Source organism: Anser anser (genome assembly GCF_964211835.1).
Source record: "Anser anser genome assembly, chromosome: 9".
In the NCBI taxonomy this organism is placed as follows: domain Eukaryota; kingdom Metazoa; phylum Chordata; class Aves; order Anseriformes; family Anatidae; genus Anser; species Anser anser.
In genome coordinates this window covers 4,074,553-4,095,301 of record NC_139729.1, presented here as the reverse complement: position 1 = coordinate 4,095,301, position 20,749 = coordinate 4,074,553, and the positions used below count along the sequence as shown (strand labels likewise).

The 20,749-nt window shown below is 36.9% G+C and overlaps 1 protein-coding gene across 3 annotated transcripts in view; it reads right to left on the bottom strand.

Moving 5' to 3' along the window:
* Positions 1-20,749, bottom strand: part of SLC9A9 (solute carrier family 9 member A9) — a 219,139-nt gene that overhangs the window by 136,582 nt on the left and 61,808 nt on the right. The window lies entirely within an intron of this gene.

Genomic DNA, 20,749 nt, shown 5'->3' with positions numbered 1-20,749 from the left:
GTGCACTTAAAACATTTCTGAGACTTTCAGGATTAGTATTTGCCACTAGCCAGTTATTTCCATAGAAATACCAAATATATATGCATTTTTTGCTTCTGGAGCCATTAAACTTAACAGATACACAATAACCCTGAGCCTCCTAAACACTAATTAAGCAACATTTCAGATCTTTGTGGTTCTGTTGCATTCAGTACTGTAGGCCTTTTATGTTTGTTGTGAAAGAAAATGTACTGAGCTTGGCACTGGATTCCAGAATGTAGCTTGGGTTGCTGGAAAATGGTTGGTATTTTAAGCATTAAAAATTTAGAATTTTTAAAATGTTTTGAATATTTTAAGCTCTTGCATATTAAGTATGTGGTCCCAGCAGTATGATGTCTTCCATCTGGAGTTAAGACTTAGAGACATAGCTCTTTATGGAGGATTTTCTAAACAGTTACATTGATTTAGGAATCTGCAAATAATATGAAGACAAGTGAAAACAGACATCATACTTTCAATCTGTAAAAAAGGCACAAGGATTCTGAAACATGGTGAAGCACCACTAAATATGGGAGGTAAATACTAACGCACTAGAATGGAAATCACTAAGCACCAAAATCTGGTATCTCTAGTTATGCTGATCAGCACCATCACAAAACTAGTGAGATGATTCATACTGGAAAGTGCTATTAATATAACTACACAAAATACTGTTCCCAGAGGAAATGCTATTTGACAAAATGCTGCTCTCTAAGTTTTCAGTCCTCTTTCAGCTGTGACTCTCTTTGACCCTATTCTTAGACCAAGGGTCAGTTATAGTTCTTTGCTTCTCTTGCCTTCAAATGACTCTTGAAATGTTTGTCTTCTCTGCCCTATTGAATATTTGTTGTTTTAGACCTCGTAGGAAATAAAGAACTATATTAAACCACAGATATATTTGCTAAATGGATGGAATCGATATCTCTGTCAAAGGAAATCCTATCTGTAGTGATACTGTGCAATTATGTTTATTCTAGAGAAGAGAAGGCTCTCTGGACCTTATATTTTAGCATCCTTCCAATACTTAAAGGAGTCTTACAAGAAAGATGTGGAAAAGCTCTTTACCGGGATGTATAGCAATAGGACAAGGGGTAACGAACTTCAAGTAAAAGAAAGAAAATTTAGATTAGCTCTAAGGAAAAAATTCTACATTCAGAGGGTGGTGAGGCCCTGGCCCAGGCAAGCTGTGGGTGCCCCATCCCTGGCAGTGCCCAAGGCCAGGCTGGATGGGGCTTTGGGCAGCCCGGGCCGGTGGGAGGTGTCCCTGCCCATGGCAGGGTGTTGGGACTGGGTGGGCTTTAAGGTCCCTTCCAACCCAAATTTTTCTATAATTCTGTGATTCTATAAACTAATCTGCTAAGTGTATTTTGTATACTTAGGGAGGGCTTCAGTTTAGTTAGTTAGAGTTGAAAATCTTTAGTAGTGTAACTAGAAATGCTAGATCTAAAACTTTAGGCATGTCTTGACTGTAAAGCAGACACTTGGTTCTCTTTTATTTAACTCAAATAAGTATACAGTGCCTGCAGCTCTTACTATATATTGCTTAATGAATTATAAATCAGGAATTGATCATTTGTGTCACAGGTGCTCTGAATTCACTACTCACAAACATTGAGTGGTGAATTTAGGGAGGTCAGCCTGACCACATCCTAAAATAAAGCAAAACCATTCAATTATATTGATGGGCTCTGTCCTCAGAAAAGAATGCTCAGTAATAAAAAGTGAAACAACCAAAAAAAAGTATTGACATGGAGAGAAAGTTTACTAGTCAAATTTCAGCTATTGCCATTAATGGACTTTTATTTATTTATTTTTTATTTTTTATTATGTACGTTAACCTTAAGGCAAGAGAAGTTGACTTTGTTAATACCAGTCAGGGTTACAATTTACCAACAGCTTTCAGGTGTAGAGACAGCTAGAAGAAAACATCCTATTCTTGATGTAGTTATTTCAGCAACTAATATGGAGTGACTCATTCTCAGTGGGAAATTTTTCTACTCAATATGCTCGCCCAAAAACATGGTATTTTTTTTAACCTCCATAGCACAACATATGCTCATTATACCAACTACGGTTTCTGCTATAAATCTTTTCAGAACTAAGGTTTCCCATATACCAATTTCCTACAGTTCAAAGAGTATTTAGTTCTATTTTTCATTCTGTATTATTCTGAACTAGATTTATTATTTTCCTTTTCTGAATGTTTCTTCTTTAATACTATATTTTAGCTATATTTTAAGCATCCAAAATACATGCTAATTTACCTGGTAGTTTTTCTTTATGAGCTACACATAGATGGAACAGAGTTTTATACTGTTTATTCCAGTACTTCCTGCCAAGTCAATTATTTGATCTAAAAGCAAAATTTCAAAGTTTAACACTGGAGAGAAACATAATTAAACTTAGAGAGCCTCTACTCTTCTGCCTCTTCTCAGAGAGCAATTCAAGAAACACGCTGGCATGGCTTGCTGTTGCTGTTAGTCTGCTCTCTGTGCCTGTTGCAAAAGGGGGTGATCTCTGTTCATTATCAAGCAGTGTGTGAAACTTTGATATTAAATTTGAAACTGCATTTAGTTTTTTAATATTAGGGGTTTTCTAATTGTTAAACTAGTATAACTAAAAAATTGTGTGTTTAGATAAGTTTGTATCAACGTTGGATTTAGGAAATCCTAAAAATAAATACAATAGAAAACTGTCTTCAGAGTTTGATAACTGAACAGAACTAATGTCAAAGATATGCTTTACTGACCACCTATAGTGAGAAACAATTGAGGGACAGAGTGAAAGATTTTTGTTAGGTCCTCAGTGAGTGCTTGACAGACATATCTCACAAACACCTCCCCCAGTCCCTACTATCCTACTGGTTCTTATAAAGATTAACTAGTACCTCCTGTATTAGAAACCTATTTCATGGATCCCTTTTTCTACTCAGTTCTTCTGTGCTTCCTTGACCAAATATCAATGGACAGGGTCAAGTGTTTTCACAGCTTTCAAAATGGAAATATAGGCAATATTTATTTAGACAATAAAGTGTAAGTTGCGATCATAGCTTTTGCTTGAGACAGAAAGAAGGATTTATAGCTTGTGCCATTTATACCACACAGATCATTCTGCTTCTTCCCTCCATGACCTGTTAAGATCATTTTAGGATGAAACCTCAGGATGGTGAATGGTTCTTTCTATGGGGTTGTATAGAGATATAATACTAAAAGTTTCCATGGTAAGTAGAATTTTAAGTGCTGTCGTAGTAGGAAGAGTATAGCCATGTTTCAATTTACATCTTAATTGATTAGTTTTTACATCCCAATATTCTCAAGAAATATCTTATTTACTCGTAATATACTTTTCTTGCTACAATTTTTTCCAGTCTGTGAATTGGGAAATAGTCTGTGAATCTGTGAATATAATTTCATTTAAATGATAGTATTTTACTTTAAAAAATTGAATGTATTTAGGATTAGAGCAAAGGTTTTTCAAGAAGTCATGAAAGCTTTATGAGGAAAAATCTGTATATGAGGTTAAATCTTGTATTCTGCCTTTGGCCCCTGTCAAGGCCTGACATGCCTCGGGCTGGCATGGCAGCATCAAACAGAGAGGTGTTAATCTGTTGTAACTAACAGAACAGCACAAAGATCCTTGGTTTTGATAAAAGCCAAAGTGATGCAACACATGTATTAGATGAGTTTTAAAAAAAGATGATATGCTAGAAAAAAAGGCATGCAAGGATCAGAATAAAAATATGTGCAAACTGCAGAAAATTTCTGATAGAATGATGTGGAATCAGTTATTAGAAATAACTAGTAGATAAACTGGTTTATTCTTTTCTTTCTTCCTCTGTTTATTTGACCAACATGAAAGCAAAAAGCTTATGATCTTCAGAAAAAGACTTTTTTCCACTTGCTAGGTCAAAGGGCTTCCTATTGCCCAGTGGCCTTTTTCCTGTTTGCTGTACTGCTGTGTGCTACATAATACTGCACAGAAGAGAATCAGGGACAATGTTAAAAATAAAATCATGCTGAATATACAGAAACATGAGATATTCCTTAAAATACCTTCACGGAGTGAGAGGGATTTCCCTCAGGTGATAAATAATTATAGAACTACATGGTGATTTTATCAGCTGCTAATTAAGAAAAACAAAATAGGCCATTTTATGACAGAGTTCAAGGTTGTTTTTGAGAGGGAAAGAATGTTCTTCTTTCCTAACATTATACTTATACAGATAAAGGTAGGTCACTCTACTGTGTTAGAAAACTTGGAGTTTTCAGAGAAGTGGAGTGAACTGAACAATTTCTGTTCCCTCTAAACTTTTTAACTATATGATTTTCCTAAAAGTGTTCGAAGAAAGCCCGAAGCACAGAACTGTAATTTTCCCAAAAGGCAAGTGTTTGAACCAGAAGCTCAATGTGAAAGTGCGTGTGTACCACTAGACACCTACACCTTCTCTTGGCAAGTTTTAGGTTGGTAAAGGCTTCCGGGCTGCCTCATAAAATAGCTCCTTGCCCAGTAATAGCAAGTAGATGAACTATAAAAATGAAAACAAATGAGATAAGATTGGGATGTGAGTATGCTAAGCAAATAAAAGCATCTGTGAAGTAGAGACAAGCTTTGCAGATGATTAAGGGAGAGGAAAGAAGTGGCACACTGCTGCAGGAAGTCTTTAGGACTTGCAAAAGCAACCTATTGTAACAGTAGATTGAGGCAAGTATGTGGAGATCCTCTAGATGAAAACTTCCAAAACCAAACTTACTGCATTTTTCAGACATATTTAGAATGGTGTTTGGTAAACAAAGTCCACGCACAGAAGGTGCATTAGAAGAACATAGATGAGTCTATGTTCATCCTTCATTGTAAAGAAATCTGTCTCCCTGGAATTTATTCCTGACAATATTTGTGAATGTTCAGAAGATTAAGGCTCCAGAAGTGTGGAGTTCACAGAAATTTGGACTTTCTATTTATATACTTATAAGTACTGCAAAAAAAGTTGCAGTTGCATCCAAATCTGAATGTCCAAAATATTGCAGTGACATCCAAATCTGGATGTCGAAAACTTTATTCTTGGCAGTACATCACATCATGGTTTTATTCCACTCGCAATCTGGTTTTAGCACACTGTTAGTAGTTCTATTGGTTTTAGTTCTAGAAGAAGATCTAGCAGCTATTTAAGAATCTACCTTATAGAAGGAATTACACTCTATTACATTTTCTCCGTGTAATGGAATATTTGCTTCCTTTCTTTCCTGTCCTTACCTTTGTTCCTTTCTAGGCTTTTCTAGACATTATGAGCTGTTATTGGACTTCTTGTTTTGATTAATTCAAACCAAACTAACACTTTCTGTCATAGAACATAGGGATTTTACTGTTTATAGAAACCTTTCTTAAAGTAGATTTGTTATCAATTCCAAAGTGGCTAGCTGATGGCAGATGTCAAAGCACAAGGCATGGTAGAAAGGTACAACTGTCATAGAGTTTATGGAAAACATAAGTTTTCCCATTTATGAGGAAATGCAACATCTGCATGAAAATGAAGAAGGAATTCAGTCTCTCTGCTAAATTTTCACTTAACATAAAATATCTAGAGTTACTGATAGATTCAATCTTCTTTTTAAATGACACAAGGCATTTTCAGACCAGATTTAACTGCATAGCTTAGCATTTTTGATAGCTACTGACAAATATTTTCTACACTGGTAATTATTTCAGTTTTCTTCTGTGTTCAGGCCTGAGCTGACACAGAGCAGCACCTGGCAGTACAGCTGGAGCAAATAATGAGTAGTTTGTGTTGTTCCAGGTAGACATTCCCTAATGCACATCTTAGTTTTCATCTGCCCTCAAACATCAGGGGGCTGCAGAAAACCTGTCATTCTCCCTCCATCTCCACTGCCTCCCTAGCCATTACCCTTAGGGAGCCTCTTGCACCCTTAGAGAGTCATAGGTACCATCTCTTTACCACGGTGATCCTGCCCTGAAAGTTCCACCACCTTCACCTTTAAAGGAGCTGGTCGCTCACCCACCTTCATGGGGTTGAACCCAGTGTCCTGGTGCCCAAGAAGACCTCTGCAAGCTCCTCCTGACAGAAGTGCTGGGAACTCCCCCACCCTCTAATCCTGTTCAGAACTAGGTCCCTACAGACTTTTAGTCACTGCAGACACATAGAAAGGAGATGTGAGATTACAGTTTTGATGATGAGTGATACCCTAATGGGCTTGCAGACTGAACAATTTCAAGTCCAAAGCCATATCTCAACTAGTAGGGGTATTCTTTACCTGTGTACATCTGAGAAACAGGATGTACTGTTTGTGAAACCTGACATTCATACTCATTAAGGCATGGTGCAGTAGAAAAATTAAAGTAGGGCATAAATTTCTAAGTACCCCAGGCACACAAATTATGTTCCTTATACTGAAATTGGTGCCTTTGAACATGTTGTGCCACAGTATTCTTCAATTCTTGTAGTTTTCTAAACTAAATTCCAAGTGAATTAAATTTTTGCTTCTCTTCTCATAAGCACTGGATACAAACAACACGTTTTTATAACTGAGTCATGTACATATACAGTATGAAGCCTGTAAAAGAGTTATTGTGTCTGGAAGACATGATAAAGGTGAGGAACCAGATACACCCCCATGGATTCAGAACAGCACACTAATCTTTTCAGCAAAGGTGGCAGTGTCCTGATCACTAATATTCTAAAATCTACCTTTTTTGGAGTAGTTTTTCCTCTCAAAATGAGAGGAAAACATGCTGAACCCCTAGCTCAGCTGTGTCTTAATTCTTCCTTACCAAGTTTTCCCTTTTCTTTCCACAAGAAGTGTGTATGTACTTCTCCTACACTTAGTGTTCTGAGGCATACACAATATGGCATATCGTATATGTACAGGAGTCCTAACATTGTCATTACCTTGTCCTAGGCAAATGCTGCCTTCTTTTTATCTTTAATAGAAAGAAAGCCTGATAAACTGCAACCCTGACATAATTCTTTGTAAAATCAAACTAAGGCTTTAATAGTAAAATATGTTAGCATTTATCTGAGGCTTGGTATAGGAATATTTCTTTCTTAAATGACAGCTATTGCTTCTAAATGTCTAATTTTCATACATCTTTTTGAAAATATCACAGTCATTTTGCAGTGACAACTCTGTTCCCAAAAGCCTGCCCCATATCTTTGAGAGGAATGAAGCACATCAGCAGAAAACAGATGGCTGATAGTGGTTCATCTATGACGGTATGTGCTGTATTCTGCATTAAGCTGTTACCACTGTCCTTACTTATCAGCTGATCATATCAAAAAGCGCATAATTTAGAAACTTCTGTGCCTGCAACTGTGATTATTTCTCATTTGGGTATCACTAATGTAATCCACCTCAGTGTTTAACTTCCATTGTTTTCAAACATAGCAAAAAGAGAAATGGCTTGTGTATCTAAAGCGACCTGAAGGGTGTCCTCACATTTAGGGAGCTCTGAGTGGCAGCTGTAAAGATGCTTGTAGTGGGAAGAAAGTAGAAACAAAGAATCAATGTCCAAGGAACATAAATATGTAAACGTAAATTATTAATGTATTAATATGAAGAGCTGGATTTCTCTTCTGCCTTGCATCTCTCTGTAATAACTTATGCCCAAGTAAAATAGAATTTACAAATTAAAACAGTACTGTAAAAACTGTGCAGTTTTTCTGCATAGAAAACACGACTGTAAAAGTTACTAACCAGGGATGTATCAAACTGCCAACCCTCTGAGTTAACAAGAAAAAATGAACAAGGAAAAATCCTCCAAACACTTTCTGGAGAAACTGAAAGAAATACAGTCCTATGTGGTATTTGAAACAATTCTGCTCCACCATGCTACTTAAACAACCAGACATGAATGGCAGAGCATGTCTAATGAATAAGAGTACTTTAAATATAATATAATAAAAGTATAAAAGTAAAAAATAAATAAATAAATAAAAAATAAAAAAGAATAAAAGTACTTCATACTTTGTGAAGGCATTCTCAGACATCCAGGCACTAATCCCCAGAAAGTGCGTCAAATAAAATTGTTTCCTGAACAAGATGACAATGATAAAAAACAAAAAGAGAAACTAAAAATTTGAAGAGATATATTGTGCCATTAAGGGAATTAGATGTAGTGTATGAATTAACACTTCTGCTAACATTTGTCCATGACCCTAGACCACCTTTTTGCCTCCTTACTACTGATACCTGACTTAAAATAGCTGCTGTCCATTCTCAGCTTTCACATCTCTAGACCCAACCATCCAAACTTGTTTAAATGATTTAATGATTTTTATTTATCTAATAGTAAAATAAGGAACAGCACTTGCTTTCTTCTTATATGCTTGGACCTTTCTCTCCTATCACCTTTATATTATTCTTCTTTATTATATCATTCTTCATCTTTGTATTATCCTTCAGTTTTTTGCCTGTGAACCGTTCGCCACTATTTACTTAAAGCAGAGTTGATAAATATTTATCAGAAACATTTATACAACCTTCAATTTATGTGACAGTTCTTATATTAGGCCAGGGTGATGTGTTCATGAAATAAGGATATTCACTGAAAATGGTATTTCTCTTTTGAAAGACAAAAATTGAATTCAAGTGTAATTGCAAATGTTCCATGAGTGTAGGGCAAAGAGTTTAATGTCCTCTTGGAGGTCTAATTCTATCCGCAGCTCAGTTTTATTTTTACAAAAGTGGCAAAAGGTGATACTACGGGACTTATTTTACTCTATACACCCGGAGCGCAAAGAATAAAACATCAGAGCTAACAAGATGCTGACTGATATGTCTATAAGAAGCACGGGAGGTGATTGCTGACTGGATGGGTAGTTTTAATTAAGCCTCCCCTTGTACTAAAATTATTGGGATAACTCCAGAATGAGACATTGGAGCCATTGAACTACCCTTGCCTTTTACGGTGACGGCATTAATGCAAATAAATGCGATATTCATCTATGTCAATTGAATTCTACCTTCCTGTTGGTAAAATGATACTGCCTGATGGTTGCCTGCACTGAGTGATACACGTTAGAATGCTGCAGCAGATTACTATTAAATGATTGTGATTTACTGTCATTCTGCTTGAACACTCTGGATGAGAAACTGCCTCAAACTGCTTTTACAATGATGAACATCTGAAGTAACTCCACTGATTCAGTGCAATCGTTCCAGATTTGCACTGGAGTCATAAAAAAGTAGAATTTGACCCAAACACTTTATGAAACATCTCAAGGAGACTGACTAGCCATGATAAATCCTTTGCCCCTGTGGGCAACTAGTAGAGCTTTGGGGGACACAGTTTGTGCTAAACCCTTACTGAACCGTAATTTTATTTCTCAGAATCATACAGCCCATAGTTTTGCTCAGGAGAAGCTTAAAACTGAAATAAAAGAAAGTGATGTATATTTTATTTCAGACAATACTTCCTTCATTTAGAGTTTGACTCAGCGTCATAACATTGTAGCAGAACTCACAACAGCTATCTGCCTTGTAAAATACTGAGGGATGAATAACAACCTTCCATTTTTTAGGAATATCTAGTCCTTATCCTCCACAAACACACAGTCCTACTTGCATCACTCTCCTCTGGGATTTAAATCAACTTCTCCTTGAGAGCTAGGTGGTTAAACAGTATTATGCTGTACTATAATCTTCTAGCAACCTGGAAATCCCCTGGAATGAATCCAAATACAGGGGTAGAGAGGCAATGTCAGTTTGCTAGCTGATCAATGAAGGAACTGATGTGATAAGTTCTTATTCAATAGTCAAAGAGTTTTTCTTTTCTGTGGCCTCTGCTTATGAAGATCCTGATGTGTTTAAGTGTGGTGTGTCCCATTTGTGCTCTCAAGACAGCACTCCAGATTCACAGGAGGCCTGCCTGTAAATTACTCAGCTCCCAGAGACAGAGCAAGGAAGTTGTAAGTACCCAGAGCTCCTCATCTTGAGGAAAACAAATAGCCTGTTCTTTCACTCATTCTCTCCTCTTTGCAGCAAAACAGGAAAGAACCCCATTCTTTGGGGGTAAATTTGCTTTGGTAAATTTACCTCAGGCACCACAGAAGTAATTTTATTCTTTTTTCTCTGTTTTTCCTCTATGTTACCTCCCTGAAATAAGCTGTCCGTGGCACAAAAGTAATTTACTGAAGCAGGAAGCAGGACTACATGACAATGTGTGTTCAAAAGAACCCCAGAGTTCTGTAACTAGTCAGTGAAATATGGTACTGCTTGTCTGTTAAGAGGTCTTGTAAGCTACTGTTTTTGATTAAAATATTATATCCCAGACAGAGCTACATCTGCTTTTAGAGGATGCATGTAGTTGCTAGAGTGGCTGGATAGTCTATTGTCAGTACCAAAGTCCTCTGCCAAATTTCTGGCCTACCAACAACCTTGGGCTTTTTTACTTCCAGAATGTAAGAGATCCTATACGAGATTAGGAAAAGAGCCCTCAGTCTCCCTTCACACAACCTGAGCATCTTTAGCAACTTGTGAAAAGAGCAGTGCATTCAGGGGCCTGGTGCTGAATACAACTGAGGAAGATAAATTATGTTAAAGCCCATAAAGTAGAGTGAAAGTTATCTGAAAGTCTTTCTAAAATTCTTTTCAGTTTTAGCATGGTCCTCCTCTCCCACCTAAGACTCTCTAAAGTGTAAGAAATAAGAAAAATGTTCTTTGGTATGTGTCCACATTGTGGTACGTGGTCACCTTTCAGTCTGTGCTTACAAGCCACATTTTATCCTTGTTTGAAGGGATCTAAATAGGAAAACAGCTTTAGATTTCATGTATATTTTCAACGTCTGGGATACAGTTTGTTGATCTACCCAGATTCTTGTGGAGATTTTAAAAAGTGATTTAATGTTCTGAGAAATGTTGGAAGCATAAAGAAAATGGCCTATGTGATTCCTAAAGTACCTGGGCCATATGCTGAATGACTACACCTCAATCCTGACTTGGAACATGTACCTTGAGGCTGGCGCAAAACTGCCCTCATTAGCCACATTTTAATAGGGGAAATAGTACATTGTTACCTTGGGTAGCCCAGTAGGTTGCAAATGATATGAAGGAAAATCTTGAAGGATAGCTCATTTTGAACTATTTTGTGTTAGTATTGCAAACTGCCTATGAATTTTTTCATTGTGTTAGATATTAGCTTGTTTCAAGGATGGGTCACATCCTTTTTCCCTCAGTGAAGACACACCCTTCATGTATACTCAGTTTGCTGTCTCTGTGTTTCAGCTGAGAACGTAGCTGTTATGGGAATGATTTTCAAATCTCGGTACCCTAACAATTTTTTTCAAACCCCCACCAAACAGATGAAAATTTTTGGCTCTTGATAATCTGGATTTGAGATGAGCCAGTAATCTAAAGAAGAAAATCTTTATAATCGCCTGAGCTGTCCAATCCCACCTACATTTCATTATTGAAAATATTTTCTAAATTTTTCTTTAAAAAAAAAAAAAAGGAAAGGCTAGAGAAAAATGACTCTGGTGTTGTCTGAATGAAATACTATCTTGATAACAGAGCTTCTCTCACAAATATTAGTTCCACTTCTGTTGCTTTATAATAAATGGTTGCAGTTGTTGCCATGGCAAATTTCATTTTAAAAAATGTATCCAAGTGAAGACAAGAAATGCAGCTGTTATCATGAGAAAGTCTAAAATAAATCCAGATGTGAACTGCATGCTCTAGTGTTGGCAGTAACAATGTCAAAAACAAAACATGTTACATGTTTTGTCTTCTTGACATAGTGGAGCTGAGAATAGGGATTTAGGGATATTTTGAATTGTAGGTCTCTGGTTCCAATCTAAATATAGCAAATGAACAGAATAAAACTTACCTTAGGGAAAGACACTTCACTTGCTACAAAAGCTGGTCAGCCTCGCACTGAGAATGACAGTAATATTCCTATAGGAACAAGTTGGACTTGAAGCTCTTCTCATTTACCTTTCTGGTAATACTAATATTCTGGTACTTACAGCTTATAAAAAGAAAGAAAAACCCAAGCCATGGTACAAATTTTCAAATTGCAATTTTATTACTTGTTGTCTTATCACTCTGTATCCTGAAGTTCTTTAAAATCACTGCTATACATTTAATATTAGACACAGAATATTAAAACAAAATCATGGGACAGTGCACTACAAGGAAGGTTGGATTCAGCAAGTCCCAACACACCCACTTATAGTCAGGCACTGGAAAACTACACTATATCGGTTAGGTGTAGTCCATTTAAGTTACTGTAGAGAAAAAAGCATTTAAGGATAGAATTTCTGAGAAAGAGATAAAGGAACAGCTCTGGACTTATTTCAAAGTGAAGAAAAAAAGTCACAGTATGGACTTTTATCTTCCAAAGCAGGAATTAATTGTCCAAAGCATGAGCAAGAAAGTTTAGTTTAGAGACCGACTGTCTAGTCTGATAGAGTATGGAACATGGGCTGGATGCAGACACTGAAAGGCAGCTTTGCATCAAGCTTTTTCCTTTTCTCCTTGCCTGGGAGCTGCAGAAGACTACTTTAGCTGAAGCTATTCTGAATTGTACCTGGGTGTCCACAACCTCACTGGGTTGTTTCAGCAGCTTGCGGCTGCCGAGAACAACAGAGAGATGGCTGTGGAAGCTTGTGAAAATTGTTGTACTCAAGAGTTAAGTCAGTGTTGACTATGAAAACTGCAAATACCCTTTACTATGGAGCATTACTCAGACTCACTCACGATAAAATTAAAGAAGGGGGAGGAATCACCAGTTAGGCAATGAAGATGATGTGGATAGAATTTCAGTCCCAAACTCTAAGTCAATCACAATCGCAAAAATTATTTTTTCCTTAAAGACTATAGCTAGAAGAGAAATACTAGAACAGACATACCGTGTGTCTGGCTTCTATCTCCAGGGATATTTCTCTCAAAACTGTTGGTATCACATTTATTTCCCAATCCCTAGTAGTTTGAAATGAGCAAAATTTAAACAGTGCTACATGAACATGCGCCACTCTTGAAAAACAATCTAAAAGATAATTGGAATTTTGAAAATAGTTTGGATAATTGAATCCTAAAAAAAAACAAAACCAACCAAACAAAAAAAACCACGATGCAGTTCCTTAAATATATTGCAAATCCCTTAATCAAATAAACCTTATACCAAATATATTAAATGTGAATTCTTGCTTAAGAATATATTATTCAGAAGTACATATGCTAAGGTTCTTGGACATGCAGCTTATTTTGAACTATTTCTCAACTGCAAGATTAAAATAGTTAAGTAAGATCTCCCTTTGTTTAAAATTAAGATCTCTGCTTATTATCTGTGGACTTGATCCAATGCACTCTGGAAAATCTCACAGAAATGATAGGCAACCAAACATAATTTTTGCTTCTGGATTCATAAAGATTCCATTGATTTACTGTTTTAGTATGATGCATTAAGTTCCACTACTTAGTTTTCAAATAGATGCTTTCCCCAGACAGGCAGTTCCATGAGGCTTAACCATAGCTATTAATAAATGAAAATAATTCTCACTAGCTTCATCACCCTCATAATTACTAGAATAAAGAAGTCTTTCCTCACAAACTTTTGCATTCACCTCTCTCTTACAATGTGCAGTGAAAACACTCTCCTAGCTATGGGCTCAGTCATGCTAGCTCTAGAAATAGAATGTAAAACTGCAAACAAGGGTCCTAACATGATCCTAACGTCCCTTTAGCATTATTCTGTAGGAATAAAAATACTGTAATAAAGAATATGTATACTGCTAAAGTGGTTCAGGAGACTGAAACATTTTCTTCAGTAATATTTTCATCTAGCCATAACCATTTTCCAGTGTATTTAAGGCAGCTAACAGCATTCTGCTATGCACTCTTATTCTCATCTCTCTTGCTGTCATTTCTGTCTGCTTGCTACACATCAGCAAACAATGTAGAAAGGAACAACGGATTTATTATTATTATTACTGAGTATAAGCATGTAATGAATGGGGATACAAAATGAAAACACTGTGTTTAATGATGATTTCACTTTTGTGAAGTTTTGTAATGGAGAAATTGCTAAGGGAAAAGGGTGCATATCAATTTATTCAATGAATTGTTGGGATGCTATTTTGTTCAAAGTTTTAATCATCTTTAAAGCTTCCTTTTCAAAATACAAATTCTAATGTCACCAGGTCTCCCCAGAAATGTACTGAAATTTCAGTATGAATCCAAACATACACATAATAAATTCAAAATATGTAGATCATTATAATTAGCAGTTAGTTGGAGAACATCAAAGTACCACACGTATTAGGAGGAAACCGATAAGAGTAGATTTTTTATTTGGTACAGTGGTCTTTACAGCAAGTGTTCATAAGTCCCATTTCCCTAAGCGCAGTAGAAACTAACAAGCTTTGTCACGCTGGCCTCTCTCAGGGCCACTTAGACCACTGCTGCCCTGACTGTCTGATGTCTTTCAGTCTAGCTCACGCCTGCAGTGTGCCAGGCAATGCCCTAATTTTATGTCGGCATTGGTTTTTCCTGGTTTGTGCCTTTGCAAACTGACACTGATAAGGCTATATTTCCATGTTGTATTTCCACTTTTCATGACGACTTTTTTTTTTTTCTTTTGAGATTACTGCAGCTGAAATCTAGCCATTTTGCAAAACCAGTATAGAGAAAATACATTTATTTGCCTATCTTGGACAAAAACTGTACAATTGCATAAGTATAAGGCTTTCTCACTATTCCACTTTGAAATTCAGACTTGTCTCTCCTAAGGGGAAGAAAGGAAATTACCCGTCTGTTGCTCCTGTGTCTTTCACTGCTATGAAAAGATGCCTGAGTCTAGCAATATTTTAAGGTTTCGGAAATGTTTAGCTGACAAATCTCAGTAGAGATCAGATAAAACTCATCAGCTAAACATCTTCTAAGACCCTATTTGCATTAGGCTTGTGCCATCTAAAATTCAAATGTGATTTTTTTTCCTGCAATTGCTGTTCCTCAAACTCTTCCGCCTACTGTTTGACCAGCCATCAGAACTGACCAGCAGCATCACTCTCTTGTCCTCCTCTCTCCCGTTTTTCACGAAGTAGTAAGGAGGAGAACTAAGAGCTATGTGTACCAGAAATAAAGAGGGGATATCTCTTGGCTTTAGGTAAAGAAAGAGATTGGTTTAGCAGTTTACAGTCCTGGATTATGCTTTAGAAATAATTTCTTTCCATCTCAGATGGGAGAGAAAAAGACTGGTGACTGCAGCAGTAGTGCTGGAGTAGGTCAATCAATTCAGGGGAACAGGTGGAGCGAGATAGAGACAGTGACCCTTGTCTATTGAAAAGATAAAAGTGAGAGAAAGAAGAAGATTGGGACAAAAACAAAATCAGGTGGAAATGATGAGAGAGTGGAGCTCTATAGCCATTGGAATAAATTCTAAGAATAGAAGTTTGCTGAGTCTCACCATTTAAGTAGCTCTGAAATGCACTAGCTAGAGGTATATGCTCCTCCTGCTGTGCCTGGCATGCAGGGAAGGCAGCTGCATGCTGCTGCTATCAATTATTCTCTTTGCTCAAGTGACAAAAGTTTATTCTGAAAACACTAAAGTTCCTAATCCAAATGTCAAACCACACGCACTGAGGTAATGTCTTGGATATGGACTGAGGGAGGTTTCTGTGGATGAAAAATAAACCCTAAAAATTACATTTGATTAAAATGTTTACAGGAGGTGTGTCTCCATTCCTCTTCTGTAAGACATGAAAATATATTTTGGGCATTATATAACTTTTGAGTACTTGATAACATTTGTGTTATTTTGATGTACGTCACGGATGACTCCCCATGTAAACACAAGCCTATATGTACATGTGTGCACATGCAAAAGAGTTTTATGTGGATTGATGTTGGTTCACTCTAACAGACTCAACAGTTTATGGATTTGAGTCTTAAAATAGAAAGGCTTGCAGTAGAAACCAGTTTACCTGATGCTGCTGCTGGTCAAATAAAAAAGAGGAATTAGAGCAGGTTAGAATGATAAAATTCAAATTAAGCTGGGGAGGATCACTAGGGACTTCAGTCTTTCCTGCTGCTGGGTAGCCACTGGAAATACGCAGCCCATTCTACCACAGTGTGAACAGGTTCTTCTTGCATCTCTTTCATGCGATCACAACCTGATCTCCAAAGAATAAAAGAATTTTGATGGGGTTTTATACTGTTGGAACACAACCTCTGTGTCATTGAAATAGCCGTACTCTTCAATACAGTATTTCTGGAAAGGTTTTCAACAGTGAATAGGTATTGATGGGTACCAGTAAATGAACTGGCAAACTCTCCCTTGCCTTTCCAGTACATACACCTTTCCTACTGTCTGTCCTCCCAGGAAGACTTGAAAATATGTTCTACTGCAAGTACCAGGCAGACTGTTATGGACAGTGCCCTCATCCAGATGTGCTTTCTTTTGCAACACTTCAAGGGAAATAGTATCAATACATTCATTTTCGACTAAGAGGGAGTTGTCTCTCTAAGTGGAATTAGACTCTGTATGTAATTATCTTCCTCAGAAAATCTGTGTCATTCACTAGAGAAAGGTTATTTGGATAAAGAAAAACATCTGGAAGAGCTCAAAAAATAAGCTGACTCGTACCAGGGTGTATTTCAGTTATGAAGAGTTCCCAACTGAAATCTTTGAAATGAAGAAGCTTTGATGCCAATTCAGTCATTTGTATGGAAAATGTAGCTAAATAAATGCCTCTTAGATGTGATTTGCAAGCTCTGCAAGCAGCATGCTTAATTCCGAGCTTGCATTTCAAATTTTTAAATGTTATCATTTTGTTTGTGTAAAAGTGGACAGAAATACCTCCAGCAAGCCTGATTTGATTGGATATGACAAGTACAGACATTCCCAGCTGATTTGAGCTAAGTTACATTTTCATACATCCCTGAGGGTAATCTCCATAACAGTAGTCACTGAAATCTATTCTAGTTTACCAGACAGCAAACGGAGGCTGCCTATTCAAATAAATTGCATAAACAAAACAGAGTCAATTAGATAGCTTATAGCTAGAGACACCTTTAGCATATATTTACTAGAAGCTAAGTAGAATTTTAATGTGGAGCTGACATTGGAAAAAGAGGTATGAAACATTAAAAAGTGAAAGAAACACAGTGATGAGGAATATCACTATTTCCTGAAAACGGTCTGTTCCAAGCCTCCATTTCATAGTGAAATTCCAGCTACAGCAAGCATTACAGAAATTCAATAGTATTTTTCCCTTGATTTAAGCACAAAACTGTTCTGTACAGTAAGGTTCACGGAGAAAAAAAAAGAAATGAAGTTCTAATAAGCAAGGACTCCACCATATTATGTAGGATTTCCTCTATTCTAGGAAAGAAGCTCTTTTAAAGTTCACGCTAATAGCAAGCTTGGTCAGCTTCCCAGTGTTTGCATCTCCTGTTCCAGATGGTCAGTGACGTGAATCTCTAATTATCATCAACAAAATAAGCAGGGACTAAACCCTTCCTCAAAGGTAAAAAGAGCAGATGGGCAACCATAATTTCATTATTATAGAAATAATAGTTTGAAAGGATTCCACATCCCCCTTCTTAAATCACTCACTACTTGCACAATTAACTCCTTGCTCTATTAATTTATCAGTTACTCTTATTTGTTTGGTTGAGTGGCTGCTTGGTATATAAGCCTTTCTAACAGTAGTAGTAATAGTAGCCAATTTCACCTTGTCCAAGGGGAACCAGCAAGTGAAATGTTTGGGCTGAGCTTCCATCCAGCATTTTGCTTTCTTTCATGTTTTTCAGCAAATCCTATTTATTCCCCTCCACAATGTAGCAGTCATTCCTTCCCAGGAATCTTTGTGAGAATAATCACAAATAGTATTTTATGTGGAATGAGGCTGTGGCTGACTCCAGAGGTCTGGTTCTTAGTCATTTGTTCAGAACTGCAGCTCACAGAATTACTGCAATCTCCAAATCTTTGTCAAGGATTCAGAGTCATGCAAGACAGTATCATGGAGCAGCTCTTCATATGCCCGTTGTGAGGCAGCGCTGGTCTCTCTTCGACCGGCAAGTTCTCGGTCAGGTTGCACAAAGAGCAACCACCCATCTAAGCCTACCACTGCTCAAACTGAGCACAGAGAAGCTCCAGTTCCTCTAGGTCTGCCAAATTTATTTATGTAAAAACAGCTCCAAAGGAGGGGTCTGGGGACATATCCCATATATTCTGTTTCTGGCAGAATCTCATTGCTTTCCTGAATCAGATTCATCACCTGATTAGACTGCACCATTCTTTAGAACTAACTGACCTAACTATTACACTTTTCAGTTTCCTTCCACTTCAGGAGCACATTTTCAACTTACGGATTTCAAACACAGACATTGCTAACAAAACAAAATAAAATTCTGCAGAACTGCACCAGAGGAAAAATAACCATGCATGTAAACTAAGGTTTTCCTCTCCATCCCTATGAATGAACAAGAGTTAAGAGAACTTGTCTTAAGAGTTTACAATCTACAGGTTTCTGTATCAATGTCATGATCTGCATTTACACAGTGTGCCACATCTTGGTTTCTTACTATGTCTTTTCTTATGCTTGCTTCTTTTTTTCTAGCCATGTCTTCATAACGTCCATTTGTTGCCCTCAGCCTTTCAGTTTCATACTTTTTCTTTCATCCCTATTTCAGCATCCCTTCCCATTCTTAGAAGTCTATATGCCACTTATGTTCTTTAGGCAAGAAAATGTTGCTTTTGTTAATCCTTTTTACCTTTTTCTCATCTGTCCGATGGCACGTGCCTGTATTTTCCTCTTTTCTTCCTTGGCCAGAAGTATACCTCTGTGTGCTATTTGTACAGTAGCTGGCAAAGAATGAGGCTTATACACTTCTGAGAAAGAAGGACATAGGTTGAAGAGTTCTACGTGTGGGTACACTAAAGCTATTAATTGTGTGTGCAGAAGTGCCCACTTTTGAATAGGATGTTTTTTACACTATGATTTACATACTGATTTGCCTAGGTTGTGTGAGTAACAGCTTGTCAACACATTTATGCATGTTAATATACATGTTAGAAATAAATAGATAAATAGAATTTAAATGTTGTTGTTGTTGTTGGTCACTTTTTGTTCTTGTTTTATTTTTTTACTTCAGTGACTGAAAAAGTATGATAGTAGACATTGAGAGATGGTATGAATAAATGGTTAAAATGGCTAAAAATACAGGGACAAGGAAGCAACAGTCTTTTTTTTTTATTATTATGCTATAACTCAATACTGAAGCAATCATAGTTTTCACTGTTTTCTAACAGTTCCTAATAAATCTGAGCAGGAGATATGGGTTACAGGCTGGCAGACTTCACCATATTCTTAGATTGAATGAAATCCTATTTACTTACAGATGATGGGGAAACTGAAACAAAGCATTGGTGATAGAAAAGTCTTAAATGACTGCATATAACACGAAAGGTTTTGAGACAGTAAATATGAGATCCCACCATGTCACTTTTAATGGCCATTTCCTGACTGCAACTGCAGTATAAGGGAAAAATATGAGATGAGAACATTCAGCTGTCTTTCCTCTGAAATTTGTTATTCAGTGGGTTCAGGGATCAAAGTGTGGCAAACTCTATACAGAATAATGCTCTGAAAATTGAAGGGCAAAGAACCCAAATCATAGACAGTCCATGACAAAAGAAGAAAGCTTAAAATATTCTTAAAGGGAGCCTTACATCTAGTGAGATATGCACCAAGGAGACACCCATCATAACTTTCAAAGCCAATATTATTTCCTGCAAATCCCAGCTCCTAATTTCATTATTCAGCAGCATAGTTACACTGTCTTTTCTTTTCCTGTATAGGACTACTGATTTTAATATAAAATAAACAAGGAATCACAATTAGAAATAAAGCCTGCTTGTGAAAAGTAAGAAAGTAACATTTGCTGATAATGGTTGTTAATTAACCAAACCAGTGACCAAGTTAAATGGAATATAAACTGAATATTTGTACCTGTATTTGGTGTGTGTCAAATGTCTGTTTCTTCAGTCTCTGACTACATTTTTCCTCCTTTGTAAACTTACCCTCTTGTTCGATGCCATACCAATAGAATTTAAACCTCAGAAGTAATAAAAATACTGGTAAACAAATAAATATCTAAACCCAGAAAGATTTAAAGGTTCTTATTCATCTTCTATTTGAGGTCCATTTGATCAAAAGAGTTTCATGTATTTTGGAGAGATCTGAACTGAACTAAAATTAGTAATATCATGACTGTACCTATTATTAAGGATCACCGGTGTGACAGAAGGAATTCTCTTGACTTCCTAAGGCAATCATAGGGATCGCTGTCTGAGAAATGTCAACCTTAGAAGGAACTAGCAAAAACTGAGCTGAACACTGGCTTCTGAGTTATTTCCCATGGAAATTGATACTGTTTATCAAAAAATTTCTCTCACCTCTGCTCACTTGTCTCAGTTACCTCTGCTGTGTTACTTTAGAAAGCCCTATGCAATTACCAGAACTTCTGAGAAGACAGAATGGTTTGAACATGACATTAATTTGCATATGGTACTGCTAGACTAGAATGAAAATATTTTTTGAGCAGAGAAGAGCTATGCTATGAAAAGTGTTGGAACATGTCCATCCTAGAAATATTTAAGAGGAGCCATGAAACTACTTTTATAAAGGATTTCCCTACGGGGCATAGTAATGCTGATCATTATTCATTTGCCCTGCCCCCTTTCTCCTCAATACTAAGCCCTGCAATACTGCCCCCTT